We start from the raw sequence: 18,174 nt of genomic DNA on the forward strand, positions 1-18,174 counted from the left end.
TATATATACATATATATATATATATATATATATATATATATATATATATATATATATATATATATATATATATATATATATATATATATATATATATATGCCTGTGGTCATTGGGGCCCTCGGGGCAGTCACCCCCAAACTGGAGCAGTGGCTCAAACAGATCCCAGGAACAACATCAGACATCTCAGTCCAGAAATGTGCAGTTCTAGGCACAGCCAAGACACTGGAGGAGAACCCTCAAGCTCCCAGGCCTCTGGTAGAGGACCCGAGCTCAGAGGATGAAAGAGACCACCCACGGAGGGTGAGAAGTGAATTTTTTTTATATATATGTATATGTATAACAACACTTCAAGGATTACTGTTCAGTTCATTACTTATTCCAAAAATGGATTAAATATGGCCTACATGATAGTACCAGGACTACATTTAGACAAAACAGAATTGCACAGCGAAAGTTCATTGTTGAAAAATGGTTGTGGGTCAAAATTATTCGATAAAAAAGAAAATCTGCTTTACTTTTGCTTGTTATACAATCAAAAGGCTTTTATTTGACTGATAATATTTGCTGTACGTTAAGAAAGTGACTTATTTGTTGTTATTTGGTGATCCACCCCCCGGCCCCTTCAAATGAATATTACAGAAAGAGATGAGATCTGCAGTCTCCAACATCTGCTCTGGCCTACACCATATTTGCACTTATTCAGCCCTGCTAATGTTGGCTCCTCAGGATTGTATGGTATGAAATAGTTGTGTTTAGACGGTTTTTCATAGCTCCTCAGTTGAGAGCAGTGCAAACAGACGTAATGCCAGAATAACAGTCAACGGAATGCATTGATGCATTTGTGGTTGTTGGCTTTGAGTGGACATTTTAAGGTCACAAGACAAGACAGATAAACTCCCCCCTTCTGTTCCTGTTGCATGACGGTCTGGCCTGAAAGATTTTGACGGGAGGTGGCTGTCGGAGGTCGGTGCTGGGTGTTGATAGTTTGTCTAAAAACGGTCGGTTGGTACGACGAGTCATGGTTTCATGAAGTAAAGCAAAAAGCAAATGCAACGTTTCAAACACTCTCCAACATCTTCTGGCAACAAGGTACCAAAAAAGGTCCAGCTTCAGAAAATATGTGGCCAATACCACGGATTTACAGATTCCGCTAAATGTTCAAGGGTCCAGTTAAGGGTTAAGTGTAGGACTGAAGTTGAGCCGTCGGTCACGTGCTTCGGGATGTTCGTTTTCGATTACGGCCTTCGCGGTACACAAGATTCACAGAGTTGAGCTCCTGCGAAGGCCCTCCCACTGCAGCACGCGCCATGGTGTTTCATCATATGTGTGGTTTGCAATAGTACAGTAAACACAGCAATCAAGGCAGAGAGGAACAACTAATACTACTTCATACGTTTAGAGGAGGAGGAAATAATGACTGACGAGCTGCAACGCACGTTTCACATACATGTCTTTGTGTAGTTATTGGGACATTTATGAGACTTTAAACAGCAAACGTCCTCTTTGATCTTAACCTCTCGTTGAGCGTCAGCCTTTAGGACCACCTGATTTGGGCCTGTACCGAATTAAAATGACAAGAAAATGGCAAGAAAACTCAGACAAAATTACAACTGCATATAACTTTTTTAATCAAAGACATACTTTAAAACATTTTGGACACATCTCTTCAGGCTCTAAATTGATTATCGACTGGCATTCACACCTTCTTCTCACCCACCAATTACTTCCCCAGACAGAAGATCTCAGTTTCTGCTCACATTGAAATGCAGGAAAGTAAAAAAAGACAAAAAAATAAAAAAATAAAAAGCAGACTGAAAAACAAACACTGTGACTTATTTTTCTTGCATTTTCTTCCTCTTACTCCTGTACTCCTAACCTGTCCTTGTCATAACTTTCTCTCCTCAACAAGGTCTAATAACGTCTGTGGTTTTTATAGGAATTCCTTAAAATGGCTATAGCAATGTCGCTTAAGTGGTGTGTGCCTCTGTCTGCTCCGTTCTTTGTGCGCGCGTGTGTGTTTATGTGTGAGCGAGAGCCGATTCCAGACCTCGTTTCCATCAGTGATGCCAAATTTCTCCCTCCTCCACCCCCACCCACCCACCCACCCAACCATCCGCCCCCACTTCTTGATGTTCACCACATCTCCCACAGTGGTTGCACTCATTTTTGCTGGTGAATTCTAGTTCTTTCCTTCCTTCTTTCTTTCTCCCTCTCACTGCTTATTTATCTACTCTGCAGGGAAAAAAAAACAAAACAAAAAAAAAAACACAACTGGCCTCTCGCACCCGTATGGTAATGGCAACAATTTGCTTATCGGGCAAGCACAGATGTGTAAATAAATGGAGTCTAGACTGATAGTGGAGACAAAAAACTTTACCATCTGGGTTCAGAATTTGATTTCCCAAATGATCATAAGTCAAGAGAACAAGTGTTTTAGCACTAATGCACTTATCACGACAGCCCAGGCAGTTTCCATTTCAATATCTTTTGATGCCACAAACAACCCAATCAATTACATTCCCTGTCTGCGCTGCCTTTCTGTACTACCAGAATCACTTTGTTCTACTGAGTGGACTCCACTCTTACGGCAGAGACAAAAATGATTACAGACACATTCCAGATCCGCTTTGTGGAGCAAGTGATGCACCGCTGGAGAAACGCAGAAAAGATGCAGGAGTCACAAAGGATGAAGTGCATCTGAGGCTGCAGACGAGGCAGGAGTCGGGCCTTTGCACTTTCCCTTCAGAATGTTTCAAGGGGTAAAGTTTGAGCCTCAGCACTGGGAAAACGAACTTTTATGTATTTCGCAGATGATGGACAAGGATCGCTGTGCTGCCAAAAAGACAACCCAGCCATGACGTACCAAAAATGTTAGACGAACTTAGCAAGACACGAGATTCGGATGTGCCAAGCTGAACTAAATAAGCAGACAAGCAGAGACTTGGAGCGTGCTGTTGTGTCTCGCTGGCCTGGGAAATATTTGGCCAATTTTAGGACCTCGGCAGCATTACAATAATCGTATTTTGAGCTGTGTAATACGTAGGGGTGCAAGGCAAGCAGGAGGAGGGTCACATGGAGTAGATTAGCAGATTAATTGATGTAGACTCTGCCGAGTACATTCCCATGCGTTGTTCTCCCAATGGTCCGACATGCACCAGTGATCAACATGGAAAAGCTGCAGCGAAGAAAAAAAAAAAAAGGATCTGGCCTCAAACTTCTGCCTAGTGGAGCTCTGGTCCTCTGTTATGTAGCACAGTAGCTCTTTTACAAGCAACGTAAACAGTAAATCTGCCTATAAGGTTAGTAACATGACTAAAACTGTGGGTCAAATACAATCTTTGCAAGATCACACTGACAGCTGGTGAAGTATTTATACTGCTAAAGGCAACATCAATAAGCAAATGCAAAAAAAAAAAAAAATCATCCTTTCAATGGTGGTCAGAACTTTGATTTCATCCAGCTTTAAAACAAATACGCTAAACTGGTGTCTCCTTATTATAGCTTATGAAAAGGCAGCCCGCTTTGCAGAAACGCTTAGCATCCTTGGATAAACAAGCCCCCTTGGCTTATTTTGGATCTTTGTTCTTTATGGAACACACAGTTCCGGGCACAAGCCAAAAGGCTTGAAAGAATGTCTCCAATAAACAAGACAAGAACTCCAGTTGCCTTCTTCCTAAACACTGAGGGTTGTCTGGTTCTGGACCAATGAGAATCTACACCAGCACAGCCTGGTGTGTGAGTCTGGTTGTGTGAGACTCACATTAGCTAGATATATAAATATCTGTATATGTATATCTGGTAATATATACATATATATGTTGAAGTCAAATAATATCGAAGCAGTCGTCCATCTTTACGTCTTTGTTATTTCACATGCCTGACGCAATGCGGCTGTGTTGTTAGCATAACCCTCAGCATAATGTTGGCACCGCCATGCTTCATAACAGTTGTTCTGGGGTTTTGAAATCTTATCTTGACTCCAGCAAAATCCCTGCCTGGCTAATTCTGCTATGTATAGTTTTATTATCTGGGTTGGAGAAAATCCACAATAAATTCATTCAGATCTTTCTCACAGAAATCACAAAAAAAAAAAAAAAAAAAGTGTTTTAATAATTCCACCCTGGATACTGGATCAAATGCGTCATTAAAACATACGATAAACTGTGTTTACAATTTATTTGGACTGCATCTTGGCACAATTGTTGACACTGTTGCCTTTCAGCAAGCAGCATTCTGCTTGGAGATTACATGTTCTCCCCAGCCATGAGTGGGTTCTCTCTAAGTGCTTCCACTTTATCCAATAAAAGTATTTTATGTTAGTTGGTCTCTCTACATTGCTCTTAGGAGTGAGTGTATGGGTTCATGGTTTCCTATTGTGGGGTTTCAGTGTTGCCCTGTGACTGACTGGTGACCTCTCCATGGTGTGCTCTGCCTCTTATAAATGGATATGACCCAACAGATTGATAAATGTGACATATATTTATATAAGTTTTATACAAATATACATTTTGAGAATTTCCCGAAATTCCAAAAGACCGTAACTGTTTGTGTGAGCGGTTTGCAAAAAATACCATCTACTGAAAGCTGGTCTGCAGGAGAAAAAAAAAAAGAGAGAAAAATGTGACTGTGTGCTCAGCTAGATTTAAAAAATGGAAATCCAGGAATGGAAAATATGCATTGTTTGTGCCTTTTTGTTAAGGCGTAAACAGAGTCTGTGTTTGTCTCTTCTGGGCAACTTCACTTCCTGGCAGTTTGAGCCAGGAAGTCTCCTCTCATTGGCTGTTTCTGCTTAACAGAAACAGCAAAGAGAAAAGTCGCCTCCCACCCTTCAGTGCAGTTTGCTTGTCTTATTGCTATTTTAATATATAAGTATTCTGTTCCATGGTGTGACTGGATAGCTCCACAAAGATCTGCATGGAGCCCAAAGCCTCAAGCTCATCTTCTTCACCACATATAAATTTGACCCAAAAGACTCAGTACAGTTCTACTTATCTTTTTATGAAGCACTTATTGGTGAATATAGTGAACTTTTCTTCTGTGTTCATCATGAAAAAAAGAATAAAACACACCAAGTACTTGCTGGGACTCCAACCCGTAATGACCGAGTTGAGGACAGAGGCCTCTGTACCAGGGTCATGTGTTCTACACCTTGTTAAAAGTCTGTTGAGTTAATGAATTAAAATACGTATACATTTCCAAATGAAGTAGATATGCAGAGGGTTGTTCCAGCATTAAAGGATAGGAGGCACACTGTTTCTTTGATAAGGATATTTTGTTGTGAACCAGAAACGGGCAATGAGAAGAGATGCGACTCAAACTGCTAGGAAGTGAAGTTCCCCAAAAGGGACACAAATAGACACTGTTAGTAACAAAAAGACACCAGCATCATATATTTTACGGTCTGTTGACGTCCTCTTAGCACGTGGTTTGGTTACAATCTCAATTTAGATAGTTCTCCCCTTTCAACAACCCTCAATCTTCAAATCACTGCTTCTGTTTGGCTTTGTAAAACCTTCCCATTTTTCTGTACTGGCTCTTCTGAATTGATGCATAAACATCAACAAAGAGATTTCCTTTAAGTATGGATGTGGTATTAGAATAAAAGCAATACCTGAGTTGTAATCTTAAACCACCCATATGAATATGGGAGAAGTAAGAAAAAGAAACATAGACATTTGTGTTTGTGATCAAGATTATTAAGTGCGGGAACAAGAGGGGAAACAGAGAAAGATGCCAGAGAGCCTGTTTTTTTTTTTTAGAATACACACACACACACACATATATATATATATATATATATATATATATATATATATATATATATATATACACACACGCATTAAAGAATACTGTATTCACTTGGAGAGGGAATATGGACTCTTCCTACAATTGACGAAAGAGTTTGGACTTGGTACCGCCTCAGCAAGAAAAGTTGGTGGATTTTTACTTTGTTCACCTGGCTTTTTCCACTCGGCATCCCTTTAGAAGAAATGTCATGACTGATCCTCTGTCAGGAAAGTAATAAGCATGCAGATCTGGGGTTTTCCAAGTGCTTCTAATACTTTACAAATTTCTTTAATTTACAGATGCCGGTTTTTATATGCTGCAAACAGAAAACATCTGGGCACTAAAGAAAGGTTTGCAACTTTTATGTTCTTCTTATCTGCAAGCCAGTTGCAAAAGGGTTTCAAGGATTTGATGGATTATGTTTGGTTACTTTAATATGTACCAAATGAAAACCTTAAATAATTGCAACACAGAGGCAAAAATCATAGCAGGGGCTGCTTTTGCTGTCTGCCCAGCTAACATTTGCATGCGAGCATGATTTTGTAAATAATGACAATTTAATGCAACGTTGGCACTTTTAATGGACTTTTAATGCAACTTTTAGAGCAACGTTGCATTAAAAGTGTCATTATTTACCGAATTACACTTCATGACAACTGTCATAGACATTCATAAAGACTCGTTCATGTTCATGACATGTTTATGACAGTATCATGTCAGTCTTATTCACACCCCGTCAAATAAAGTGTTACCGATAACTAACTACGGGCTATAATCCGATCTGGAGTCCGCTTCTAATCTCATGTCTTACCAATATGAATGTTTTCCAGTGTGATTTCATTCAGAAATCATAGAGAGACATCCAGAAGGTGTCTTTCCTCAACTCTGTTCCTTAAGTGTTTTTGTTAAATAGGCTATTGAGTTGTGCACATTAGTGACATCTTGTGGCAAGATTACGAATTACAACCTAGGTGACATGGACTTCCAGACTCTACCATTCCTGACGTAAAAAGAAACTACATCAGCTGCAAAAATGCAGAAGGCCAACCCCACAGTCAATGCATGATTTGCAAATTCTGGGCCGCCATAAAAATTAAGTCAAATTCAAGTTATCAGATTGTAAAACCAACACTTTTAAAGCCTTTGCCTGTTTATTCGCTACATTTATCAGCCTATCATTTATTGCTTTATTTTTCTTTTCTTTTCTGCTTCTTTTTCAAAAACAGCAGCTGGTTTTGACGTTGATAAAAGGGGTGAGAGTGAACCTCCAGCAGGCACAGGTTGTAAAAAACAGAAGGCTTGAAAAACTAAATACCTTCAAAGTGCCAGGTGGGGGTGGAAGTACTGAAGAAAGAGAAAATGTAAAGATTTCTCAATGCTGCGGCGGCCCTCAGAACTTTTCTACTCCTGCTTTCTCTTCGACGTCTCTGCTTCAAGCATGAGGTTTAAATCAGGAGGCGGTCACAAGACAGGGACATAGTATTCAAAACACATCCTCTCAATGCAACAATCTGGCAGACATCAGTGCATCCTCGTCTCGCTCCCTATCATCCATTCCGCTTACCTTCTAGTCAGAAAACAACGTAGATGAAGCCTAATCTTCTGGAAATAATGTTGACAACAGCAGATTGGATGGATCCTACATTGCGCGACAAAATGAGTTATTGCTTGACACTTAAAAAAAAAAAAGGTTTCAACCTTTAAGTCGGCATTGAACATTTATCCTATTGCAGGATTTCGGGGGCATCACTGACTCTGCCACTTGGCTTGACTAGTATGTCAACCGGGTGATGAAGGAAGAGTCTGTGGCAAATACTCAGCGTCTATAACAAACACATGACCTCCTGGAAATTTCTGTTGACATTGGCTTAAACTACAAAGACGCCACATGGTTTCAAATCAAGTGACAGTGATTTTTTTCTTTCTCTCTTTTATGCTTCCATCTGATTCGCGTCATTCCTGCTCTTTCACTCATCCTCGTCCGCTTTCTGCCATCACTTCGTCCCGTTCCAAATCCGATTTTCACCAGCTCCTACACTCGATCCATTGTCAGCCCTCCTTTCTATCCCCCTTGCTCATGTTTTCCATACCTCTATCACACTTTCACCACATGTCAGGAAGACCAGGGTCTGTGCGGTTTCTGCCCAGCATTGGGAGCGGTCCAGCTCAAAATTTGCGAAGCTGGGGCTGGTTACGGGTTTGTCTTGGTGAAACAGTCCAGCCCTATTGTTAGGAAATGACAATTTTTCTGGTTCAAATTATCAATGAGGCAACGCTGCACTTAGTTTTTTTTTTTTTTTTTTTTTTTTCATGTATTTTTGAAGCAAAGGAGCAAGAAAAGTGTGTGGTGAGCAAGAAGGAGCATTGCCATATGCAAACCACATGAAGGTGAGTGGTAATTGATTCAAAGCCTTCTGTAATTAAGGATTATGTTGGTTGGCCAGAGAACAACCTCCAGAGGTGGCTGTATTTCTGTAGCTCTCTCAGTTTTCAAACAATCACAGACCTGCATGGTTATTATCAGCTTGAGGTGAAGTTTTTGTGTTCACTCACACTTTGCCAACTCTGAAATGCATCGTCTACCAGAAATCACGTACTTCATTCGGCTCATGTATGTATTTTGGACTAATTTTATGGGGTCTTTGCCTAATGGAAATGCTAATGCATTTTTAGGTGAGCTTTTGTTTTATTAAAACCAATCCCATTCAAGTGAATTCAAATGTTACATCTTTGCATCAATGAATTAACCAATTGCTAAATATAGTTGTTTTGAAAAAAAATGAAGTATGGTAAATGGCCTGTACTTGTCTAGTACTTTACAAAACATTCATACACACATTCACACACTGATGGTGGAAAAATACACTTTTGCCACAGTTAAACCCGGGTAGTCTGACAGAAGAGAAGTGGGGGAAATGACTGAGAACGCAATGACTGAGACGGACAGAGTTGGGGTTCAAACCAGCAACCCACAAGTTACAGGTCGAACTCCTACCACTGTCACACTGGTGCAGTGATGTGGAAAAAGTATTTCCTCTCTTACAGATTTTTTATTTTATTTTTTCTGTTTTTGCTTGTCTGTCACGGTCATTTGTTTCAGGTCACTAAACAAACCATGACCTGAGTAAACAGAAATTCCAGTTTTTATCTGATGATTTCATCTATTTGTGGAGAAAACCAGCCAAACCGACCTGGCCGTATGTGAAAAAGTAATTTCTCCCCCCTAAACTTAATGCTTTTTCTGCCATCAAGCATTTGCAGTTACTGGCAATTCTGCATTTTTCATTTCTGTGGAACAATTTTGGCCCACTCTAGAATTTAGCTTGGATTGTTCTCAAAACATCATGGATGGCCTGTTTAAGGTCATGCCACAGTATCGTAATCAAATTTTAACTTCAGACCAAAGCCTTCTTTTCTTCCTAGCCATTCAGAGGCAGAATTTTTGTCCTGCTGAATAACGCAAGTATTCCTGAGTCTCAGGGCATGAGTTCATGGGTGGACATTCCCATTCACTTTTTTTTTTTTTTTTTTAAAGTTTACATCTTTTGTGGCATAGAACAAAATTAATGACTCTGTCACTTACGGCAAGTCGCATATGTCTAAAAGCAACTAATCAGTTCCAGGTCATCATACTACAACTTTTGGTTGTGGTACAAGCAAAGTCTTGGGGGCTATCAAGATGTTTTTAGCAAGTGTGATGCCTTTGTGTTCCCCTAAGACAGTCGCCATTTTTGCCTTAAAACCTAATGTTGAAACATAATCAGACACGTGAGGTCTGCAGTGCTTTAAGGAAGGTTGTTTGGGACCTCCTAGATGAGTCGTCGATACACTCCTGGAGTAATTTTAGCATGTCTGACACTTTAAGGAAGGTTCACAACAGTTTCATGCCTTTTCACAGCATTTTGTAACATGCCCGTCACTCGAATACCGTACTTCTGTAACATAACTTTGCATTCGCCGAAAAATTTAAGTTAAAGGCTTACAATGAGCTAGAGAGAAGTCTTTTTTAATGCAACTATTTCTGGCCTTTCTCTGTACGACATTTTAGAGAAAAAAAAATTCCTTTGAAACTCTGCTTAGCAGGTTGTTTTCTTGAAGCAGAACGGTAACCCCTCATGGGACAATTTGAGAAACTAATTCATTTTCATCTGCTTTTTTAAGCAGCCAAACTGCATCATGTACGCTGTCTAAATCTGCGACATATTACATCTATAGCAGGGATAAACCGAAACAAGGGGACTTCAGTTGTAACTGTGGAGACACACACAGGCACACAGACTTACAGACATGGGTTTAGTCAACAGCACAGCCCCTAAAGCAACGGTCAAAAAGAATTACCTGAAACGAGCTGAAATAAATCCAAAGTTGCTTTTCCATTTTATTGCCTCACTACGCCGGTGATTACAGGAAATGATTAGGACAAAAGCCTCGGAGGAATGGCTGTGCTGTACTTCATTAATGCCTTTGAGCACTGCGCTATGAAATTCAAGTTGGTCAATCGGCTCATGGTCTCCACAGAAAAGGTTTAGTTTCTGAGCCACAACATCCAAACATAAAGTCTGGGAGAAAAGGCATTCAGCTGCAATGAGATGAAACACATTCCGAAAACCAATGTTTTGGTTGCTGTTCAATTGATCAAGCCACTGTACCCAAGTCTTTGTCACACTCAATTGATCAAATTAAATACACTTCTGGGGAGTTTGTTACTTCTTAATGAGGTGCTTAGTATGGGGTAACGATGGGAAAATTAACAAAACCGCAGCATCTAGGGGTCTTTCCCTGCAGTTTGTCTATTTTCTCCTACTTCAGAGATCAGGTAGGATGGAAGTGACACGTCTGGGAAGGAACTCCTGATGCCTCCCAGTCCAGCAGCACTCTGTAACTCCACCTGTGGGATTCCAAGGCATTCCTAGGCATGAACAACTAGTTTGTATGAGCGGTCCCTGGGTTTCCATTAGTAGGAGGGGTCTGGAAAACCACCAGGAACTCTGCCAGGGCTGTTCAGATTCATGACTTAAAGATGCCAACAGAACCACGTCATCTGCACAAAACCAATTTTGGGTGCTGCGGTTCTGAACCACACTCCCTTGTTTTCTATCACGATGCTATGTGCTCCTGATTATAAACACAACAAAGAGGATTGGTGAAGAAGTGGTAGCCTTGATGGAGTCCAACCAGCACCTGGAACAACCAAGCATTGAATACGGTGTAAAAGTGACGGCAGCGCCCCCTACTGTTCACCAAACTGTCCACCACTTCAGATACCCACAACTTCTAGGTCTCGAAAGCTAACGGAGGTCACAAACAGGGGCGCAGCTACATATTATTCAGGTGGATGCGAAAACATAAATTGGTGCCCCCCCACACCCCCCAAAGGAAGGTACGTAAGGAGCGTAGAAAACATACGGTCGCTCTATCCGTATGAGCGACCGTATGTTTACCCCCCTCCCCTCTCTGGTGCAGCGCCCCTATGCGTTGCATGCTCTGCATACCCACTTTTTGAGCCACTGGTCACAAATATGGTGTGTTTGAATTCAGTTTCCTTAAACTCCAACAGTGTGTCTTTGAAAAACTATCTCAAACCTGTGGGCTGAAGGTCTCACCAACAAAAGACATATCTCTAAATAAGAAAAGACATTTCGACCGACGTGTAGAAGTTTGAAAACTCTGTGCGCGATGACAATCATTTATGGAATTTCAGACATCACAAAAATGTGTGTCAAACAATGCCAAATTTCTGTGCTACACATGTCTTTGAAGGCTCACTTTTCCACCAGTTTGTTTACTCTTTGTTTTGCTTTCCCACACAAAACACCACAGGATCATTAATTCTGTGTTTAGATCTGCCTTCACATATAAATGTTTTCCTTGAAGCAACCACCCATGACCTTCAGTTTTTACAGGGAAACTACTTCGTACATGGTTTGAACATAACCGCGGTCGAAAAAATACTGAGATCTGGGAAGCCAGATGGTTTGTCTTCCAGATGGTTCATTATTAAGCTTCTCAGAAGTGCCGCAGAATTCACAATGAACTTGAAATTTATCGTTACAGGTTAAGAAATCGACCTGTAATCAGGGCTGACCAGTCAGTCTGGCAGAGTGGAGCTAGTCAGGAGGAAGTTGATCACATCTGTACTTGTCTTTCAGATATTAAACTATGTTCACTTCTGGTATTTATAAATGTAACCCAGATTTTAGTTAATAGATTCTTAGTTATCTCGATTCTGCTGTTTTTTTTTTGTGTGTGTGTCTTTTTTACATTTATTGTTTTTTCTCACTATTATGGTATATAAAGTAAGATTCCCCTCTTCTTCTGTGTGCTTCAAGCTGCCAGTCAGTTGTGTACGATGGAGAGGAAATAAAAATGTTCCCGTCCTAAAAAAGAAAACCCCAGTGAAGTAAGGTGTCTGGAATTTTCTGCTCTAGTAGAGAACAACACAGGCAGTCATCTCGAGGACTATTTGCAGATTAAGAAACTGCCATATTTAAGTGGGTCCGACACAGGAAATTGTTGAAGAAAATAAAAGGCACAAGTAAATTTTTGGACATGAGTGGTGGAACAAGCCTTGTTGATTGATCACATATTTTTCCGAAGCTGTTGCCTTCGACAGGAGAGCGGGGAGAATTCCTCCGCGTGCGATCATATGATGCATGTGTCACTTGCAAAGCATCCATTTCCTACTCCAGAGAGTCTGTCTCTGTGAAATAAAAAACTTTTTACGACCCCGATCCAAGGGGATCTTAACACCACAATAACCCCGGTCTCTTTTACCCCTTTTTTTTTTTTTTTTTTTTTTTTTTTTTACGAACACCTACGCACACGTCTTACTCAAGTTCAGACTGAACAATAACAGAGTATTGAGCTTTTCTAACAGTCTCAGAGGGCTTGTTTCCAACCTCTTAATCGCTATCGACCCATCAGGGAGATATATATCCATGACGGATCAAAAGTGATATAAGAAAAATAAATACTTGACTTTGGAGGGTTGTCTGTAACATGATGAAAAGAGGGATAATGGGAGTTTTATACTGAGTAGTTGATCCCGTAAAGAGTTGGCCCTATATCCTGCTTTTGAAAGCCCCAAACAAAACCCTTGCCAGACAGTGAACAGAGGGGCAATGAGGTAGCATAGTAAAAAAAAATAAATAAAAAAATAGGAGGGGTAAACTAAGCCTCCCCACATGCGCTGAATGCTTATAAGACACCCCGTGCTTTTACTGCCATTACCAGCCAGCACAGCACACTTTCAATGCGCTCTAAAAATGACCCGGGTAATAACACACAACCAAGCTTTGCTAATCTAGCCTTCGATCAAATATGGACTAATCCAGTACTAGGCTCATTAAATATGGAACGGGTTAAGGGTTTTGAGTTTCACAAATCATATAAGGTAGGGTTGTGAACCCAAACAAATGGATTAAAGTGACTAATGTCTAACATTAAGGCTCCTCAGGGTGGGTTTAAAAGTATGACTTATAACACGTAAAGGGAAATAGTTTGGGTAAAATTATTTATGTCTGTTCTTCAGATGAAAAAATAAGGACAACTACATCATAATGTCTAATAAGACATTTCTTGACAAAATAATTGACAAAAAAGAAATACTTTCACATATGAAAAAATTAACACAGATGCACAACACCGGTGTTCTGGCACGGTTTAGAAATGTTTCTTTCCACTTTTTATGTAAGCCGGTTCTAAAAAGAGTCATGTATATTGAGATCAGTGAGGTAAAATTCATGATGTTCTGCTCCATTGCGACAGGGTGCTTTACTTTTCCATGACAGTGTGACACTAAATATATTGGCAGGAAATAGACTTGTGTGATTTATGACAAAAATAAAAATAACAATCCTTGTAATTACTTTGACTGACTGGTGAGGTCACCTGACAAATCCCAGTTTTGATAAATATTGAGATTATCTTTGCTTCCTTAAATGTTGGATGGACTCATTTGCTGTGATTGATAAATAATTAACCGAAGAGGTTAAAAAAACCCCCCAAAATCAGTAAAATCCACTCCATTACCCAATTTCTACTTGGTCATTTTTAGCTTGTGTTGTCGATTCCCCTCATTTTCGGACTCAACTCCTGCACGGCGAAAATATCAAGGGAAACAGCATCCAATCAGCGTGAGTGAAAACCAAAGAAAACGAGGACTGAGCGGTAAAAATGAAGATATCACAGTCCATTAACTGAGAACGGCGGTTCTGTCTGGCCAACAGAGCAGTTCTCATCACTTTTTGTTTGTGCTGGGATCCCTTTGGAGACGCAAGATGCTGTTCCAAAAGAGAAAGAAAAAAAAAAAAAAGACCATTGAAGGAATTTAAATTTGCCTCCAAACTGCCTTGCTTTTTAATGCATCCTGTTCCTTGTCTGCATTTCAGTGATGACAATCAGCATCTGGCCTTAGAAAATAAATGTGCTCCGACAATCGTAACAAGGCCAAAAAAAAGATTAGGGGTGGGGAAATCGTGGCGATGTGGTGTTGACAATCTCTACCTTGGCCACAGTTTTTGTTCAACCAGAGTTCCTGTGATAAGTCCTGACTGATAGATGCTGTTCTCAACCCATTCTGCTCTCGCGGCCCCGTCTAAGACCGAACCAAGCGCTGACAGAGTCAATGGGAGGCGGAGGAAAAATAACAAGGGGTGTCTGCCAAGCCTCCCTACTGTTCTCTCTCTGTCTCTCTCTCCATCCTCCTGTTGCTGCCAACCCAGTGGAAAAACTTCCTCTGCTCCAGACAGTTATGAAAGGCCGAAACCACGAGAGGGATATTGATAAACGAAGATATGGAATAGCAGGCAAATAAATCACAAAACAATAAGTGAAGCTTCCACTTCAAAGATAATTAGACTCTGCTTTTCAGTTTCCCTTTTGTTCGTGTGCTTGTCCCTTGGCTCGCACAGAGTCAAAACAGCTTCTCTCTAGTCAGAAGCTGCTGCCCCATCCGTTTCGAAGGGGAAGATATTTGTGTCGGTTCACCGTATCGGCTCAATGCAGACCAGTTTCCACATATGTCATCTCGCTGTCCAGGCCAAGAGGGCTGCTACCGGTTGAGCAAAAACAAGCTTAAACTGAGCAAACAGAGCAAATGGAGCAAAAGTGCAAACCTTTAAGCATCTGCACAGAAAAAAAAAGTGTTTATAGATTTCACTGAGTCTGTCTTTTCTTTCTCGCTCCCCTTTTTAGTTTGAAAAAACAAATCCAGCCTATTAGTCTTGAACGATTTGGTCCAAGCCTTGATTAAGACCAGAACCTGTATTCGGTTCCCACCACCCTTCACTGTAGCTCCTCACTCAGTGTTTCACCAGAACTGGTTAGCATTCCTTCTAATGTGCGCTGAAGACTCATTGAACATTTGGGGCTGAAATTACAGATTCTAGCTAAGGAGGGGAGGAGGGGGGGGGGAAGAAAAGCAGTGTACTTAATAAAAAACAGTCTCAAAGCCTGATTTTAAACGATAGCAGTCGCCCATTTTCACTTTCTCTGCGCCGAGAGGCATAATGGAACAAAAGACTCTGATAAGAGAAGTGTGTGCGCATGCTTCTTTGTGTGTGTTCTTGCGTTCAGGAGGTGTTGTGGATTCCAGTACAGTAAAGGGGCTGGGAGGGCGTTTGCTTCTGCTACAAAATGACTGGCATTCTCCTTCATTTCCTGTTAGCGCTGAAAGTAGTGGAGGCACATGTGCTGGCCGAGTCTTGAACAGAAATGCACAAGGAAAAGCATTACGAATCTCAGCAGAGCACAAAAAGAAAAAAAAAAAAAGAAAAAAAAAGAAAAACTTCACGGGAGCACAAAGGAAATAAACGCTGAACAGTAAATTTGCATCCTTCAAACAGACTCAGGACAGCAGGGTGGCTGGTACGCTCACAGAATGTGAATGCAACCTTAAATATATTCATCGGTTCAACATGAATCCTCCTTTTGTACACAAGGCCATGTGTTTTGAGTGAGTATTTGATGGGAAGCTGGAAGCTACACTGCCCCCTTGTGGTCACAAACTACAGAGTGTTTTACAAGCCAGAAAGGATGAGCTTGAAAGGTCATCAATGCAGAGACAGCTGAGACCAAAGATATCCCTTCTACAGACATTCAGACAAACAGATATGGAGGGAGAAAAAAAGAGCAGGGGTGTGTTACTATGTAAAAAAAAAAAAAAAAAAAAGTTCTCAAAGTGAGTGAGTTTGCACTGCACAATAGCTAAAGTACACCGCGTGTGCCCTCGACAATATCCAGCGTGACTGTTGTTTGTGTACGCTCGGTCGCGCTTTGGTACTTTGCACCAGAGGCCTGAGTGTGCAGTTGGTTGGAGTCTGGCATATGTGGTTTTAGAGAGAGAGATCGCTTGCACGAGCGCACACTTGAGCGGTGGAGACTGTGAATCACTGAAAGCCAGGAGCAAAGGTCTGCTTTATCAACAGCAGACCAGGCTGGCGTCACCCATGTGCTTGTCTTTTGAAAGAAAAAGAAGAATAAAAAAACAAACTACAGCAACCATTACAACAAATTGCACAAAGTAGTACTCGTTAACATAGAATTAGTTCAGTCGAGGCAATGAGAGTTTGGGACATCAGACTTGTCACACCCCGTGAAGCATGAGATTCTTTGAGTTTGGTGTGTATTCCGTGTCACAGTAGAAATAAACACCTGCAGAAACTCTTGCACTAGTTTGACTCACACTTCTACACCTGTAGTCAATTTCTCTCCACACATGACAGAAAAATAGAGGGATGGCGCCAACTGTTTTTTTGGATGTTAAAAGTCGGGATCAATAGGCTTTTTCTTAGAACGCTTCCTGATGCAGTGACCTACAAGTTGACGCACTAACCGTCATCGTAACAGGAGTTCTTGGCAACGCCGTGTTTTGTTCCTCTTTTTTTTACCCCCTTTCTTCCTCTCAGAGACGTTTTGTGTTCCATATGGGACACCCAAAGACTTGGAGTCACAACTATCTGTCCTCTCTGAGTTTTTGGTGAAGGGATGTTGTTACTGAAGGAATGCAGCGTCGCTTGCCAGAGGCGTCACAAAGGATGGAATTAAGCAACAGTGGAGGAGAAATGAGAGGAGAAGAGAAAGGAGAGAAGCAAATAAAAGCAGTTATATATATATATATATTTCTTTTACTATCACATATTTGTGTGAGATTCGTTCTACTGAAGAGCATTTGCGTCGCGTCTGTTCTTAAACATAACCTGCTGCCTCACTGTTCTTAGACATGCCACGCCTGCTTAACATCATTATTATTGACACCCCCAAAACGTGTGGGATGAAGGAAGACCATCTAGGTCCAGGGCTGGAATTTGCAGCCACAAAGAAGAATTTAGAATGCCATTACTTTCCAGATGACTGAGCTACGTCTATATGTGCATACATGTACCATAAGGACATTCAAACGAAGGTTGTCGAGGAGAGGTTCGGTGATCAAACCGTAGCCACGTTCTTTTTAATCTTCCAGTTTTGTATTTAGTGCACTAGCTTAGGGGTGAGCAGATTTTCTCGGGTCTTATGACCGAGATGCTGAATCTGTTTTTTATACATTTTTTCCCCCTTTCCTGCTCTCTCCTTCTGTTTCTCTTGGCCCGGCTCACCTCAGCCACATGTGATAAAATGGAATGATGACAGGACGTGAGGATGCAAGCGGAGCCAGAGGAAATGTGAGGACAGGTAGCGCTTACCTCACCCTCTGTGGTGGGGGTGCGTGGGGGGCAGAAGGTTGGAGGGGGGTTGTAGGGCAGGTGGGTCGGGGCAGCTGTAGGTGTGCTCCTCAGGTGGGTCTCTCTCTTCTGCCGCCCTCCTTGGTTCAGCCACACGTGTCTCCCATGAGATGTGGCAGTATCAGATAGTCAGTGAACATGCAGCCAAAAATAAGGAGAGGCGTCCTTCGGGGCAAAGAGCTGGCACTCTAAACTGGTCCAGTGCTTGCTGCAAGTGCAGAGAGTCGAATAGACAAAAAAGGATGAAAACAACCAAAACAATAAATAAAACTCAAAAATTGGATATTCTCTGATGCAGATGAAGCAAACTCTATTTTCAAACTTTTCTTTCTTTTTCTTTTTTTTTTTCTGAGTCTGGAGAGAAAAATCTAAAAACAAAGTCCAACCACGTGCTTGGAAGAGACGGCGAAAGCCAGGGAGAGGATGAAAGTGAAGGACGAGGGAAAAATCCTCTCTGTGCTGTCTTCAAGCGATCCAGGCGCAGGTCTGAGGAGCACCTTCCCAATCTGTGCACTCTCACTCTCCAGGGTGGAAAGTAGGAGGGAAGGAGCAGGACAGAAGAGGGAGAGGGAGTGGAGGGAAACTCAGTGTGTCAGTCAGTCAGGTCAGGCAGGCGATCAGCAAGGCTGTGTGTTTGGAGGCTGAAGGCTGTCGGGGTCCCACTCC

At 41.4% G+C, this 18,174-nt stretch overlaps 1 protein-coding gene across 2 annotated transcripts in view; it reads right to left on the bottom strand.

Moving 5' to 3' along the window:
* The window catches only part of col8a2 (collagen, type VIII, alpha 2), a 48,536-nt gene extending 30,769 nt beyond the window's left edge, over nucleotides 1–17,767 (bottom strand). For both annotated transcript variants that reach the window (XM_015037122.1, XM_015037121.1), the window contains exon 1: nucleotides 17,470–17,767. The gene's annotated coding sequence lies outside the window, so the exon portion shown is untranslated. The remainder of the gene's footprint in view (nucleotides 1–17,469) is intronic.
* Nucleotides 17,768–18,174: the final 407 nt, after the last annotated feature.

The sequence above is a fragment of the Poecilia latipinna genome, unplaced genomic scaffold, assembly GCF_001443285.1.
Source record: "Poecilia latipinna isolate Pla-1442-1.1 unplaced genomic scaffold, P_latipinna-1.0 Scaffold395, whole genome shotgun sequence".
Lineage (NCBI taxonomy): Eukaryota > Metazoa > Chordata > Actinopteri > Cyprinodontiformes > Poeciliidae > Poecilia > Poecilia latipinna.